The following is a 2,736-nucleotide window of genomic DNA, read 5'->3' as shown; positions in this document are numbered from 1 at the left end:
TTGCCCCTCCCAACGCAGCCCCGTCCCAATAGCCTTCAATGGCACACTTCGGCTTCAGCGGCAGCGCCACTGCTGGCGTGTGTCGGTTAGGCTTTCACGCTGCCATCAATATCACGTGCGTGGAAAGCTGCGCAACCATCAATGGAGGTTGTCATGTCCCTTTATAAGCAGTCGTCTTTTGCCCCGCCATTACACAGACTAGCCAAGATCCGCACTACCGCCAATCATCGTCCTCACTGAAAAACCAATGCAACGTCGGCCATGGGCAAGGGTTGGCCATGGCAGAAACCAAAGCATGATCCCGAGGTCGGGTCATCGACGGCGCCGAAGAAGAAGAAGCCACACATCCGCATGTTGGCCATCGTCGAAGTCGCTCGCGCCCTATATCGCGTGCGCATGCCATGCACCCTTGGGCGGACCGATGTGCACCACCCTGCTGGCTAGTGCCTTAGCCACCGGAGGGTTCCTATGCCGTTGGTGCCACGGGAGGGACGGGAGCGACGGCGGGAGATCACCCGACGCAGGGCCCTTCTCCCTCCAGACCTCCTCGCTGACCCGGCATTCGGCTTTGATTCCCCCATGTTGTACTTGTTTGGTCACCAAGCATACACACTCTCACATTGAATTCCCAAGGAGAAAATGCAAGTACTTATTTTTTGCTAGATGGTGTTCTTTTCTTTGTATTTATCATGTTGTCACAGCTATGTGACTTATATGATGGATTTGCTTATGCTTGTTACCGAACAAACATAGCTGTAAATTTCTTGATAATCTCATTTATGTGCTTGCAAACTACTATTCATTCTTTAAATGCTGTGATCAGCTTTGGTTGCAACCTGAACTGGAAGAACTCCGCACCCGGCCTTGTTTAATTAATTGTTGGTAGCACGCCGACCCGGTTGCACCTCCTTATTTTTGGCTCACTCACTCGCGCGACGCCAGAGATTCACAACTCCACTTTTCTTTCTTTCGCAACCTTGACCTCTTCTTCTAAAATAGCGAGCGATTTAGTTAGCGAACGACCGAGTGCGATAAAGACCGGCCGGTGCGTACGTCTTTTGTTCGGAATCCAGTTCAACAATCACCTGGAGGAGTACTAGTACTAGTGTATTCGATCGGATCAGCTTTTTTCCACCTGGAGGTTTTTTTTTTGACATACACCTGGAGGTTGTGTATCTTTATTCCTAAATTCTTTCCTGCGGTCGCGTGCCAAATCAAAATTCTAGGCGGACGCACTACGCGATAGCTCCATGCGTCCAGCTGTCATAGAAATGGTAGGCTAGCTAATATTACGTGTTGTTTTTTAAAAAGCTGTAACTTTTAAATCGTGCGACGAAATTACAATCCGTTTTCACTTCTAGAATTACTACGACGAGAGCTTCGAAACTAGACCACATTTTCATATGTTTTGATGAATTTTTTTAAACAGCAACTTTGATGCGCGACAGAGCAACTTTGTTGTGTAGCAAAACAACTTTCGTGTGCGGCAAAACAACTTTTATGTGCAACGAACATGTACATTTTTTGGTACATGAAAGCACAACTTTGGTGCCCGACAACAATTTTGGTGTCCATTGGAGCAATTTCAATATGTGACGAAGCAACTTTGGTGCATGACGGCATAACTTTGGTGCCAACAGAGCAACTTTGGTGCCAACACAGGAACTATCATGCGCGACCGAGCAACTTTAACGCCCGACCGAGCAATTTTAGTGTCCTGCAGAGCAACTTTGGTACTCGATAGAGCAAATTTGGTTTGTGACGGCCCAATTTTGGCGTCCATCGAAGCAACTTTGGTGCCCACCGAATAAATTTTGATGGATGGCTGAGCAATTTTGGCGTCGAGAGATGCAACTTTCGTTGTGAATGTAGATTTACGCTGTCTAGCAAAGTTGCTTCACCCCAACTAAAGTTGCATCTTCTCGCATTACAATTGCTTTGTCACACGTAGATGTTGCTTTAGAAAAACTTTATCAAAACACATAGAAATGAGATCTAGTTTTGAAGAGCTTACCGCAAGAAATTCAAAAGTGAAAGCGGATCCTAATTTCGACATCTGGTGCAAAAGTTATATGATTTTGAATATTTGAAAAGGAAAATTAATGTGCATGCAGTCATTGTTGTGCATGTGTGCAATTACTGGATGTCTAACCATTCACACTGACAAAGCTAACATATTTTCCTTTTTTAGTGACCCGCTCAGATTCGCTAATAGGCACGGCGGCCGCCAGCTAGACGGGGCCATCTTTATTTCCTTCCCTTTCCCCCACACATCGACCAGACCCCTCTTTTCTTTCCCTTCTTCCTCATACTCCAAATTAAACCATGTTTAATCAGTGCCATATATGCACACCGGCCCGTTCGCAACGTACTAACTCAAATATATATCAGGTCCTACTTAACGCACGTACTCCGTATCTCTTTTCCGAAACCTCTCTACTAGCTAGTACTGATCACAGCTCACGTCATGCATCACCTTTTCTCTCCCCCCTCAATAGTGCATCTACGTACGTGCTGCTGAAATCATCCATCCACAGAATTTACTCGCACAAAAACCTACATATCCATTCACGAGGGTTCAGCTCATGCAAATTAAAACGTCTTTTAACGGAATAAAATATATTCCAGCTAAATTTAAAAACCAGCATTATTTCAAAATTGATTCTTTCACAAACACGTCTTTTAATTGGAAGCACACAGCCCCATTTGCACCAAATTGAATCGATCCGCACCTCC

The sequence above is a fragment of the Lolium perenne genome, chromosome 4 (assembly GCF_019359855.2).
Source record: "Lolium perenne isolate Kyuss_39 chromosome 4, Kyuss_2.0, whole genome shotgun sequence".
NCBI lineage: Eukaryota > Viridiplantae > Streptophyta > Magnoliopsida > Poales > Poaceae > Lolium > Lolium perenne.
Note: the sequence above shows the minus strand (reverse complement) of the source record.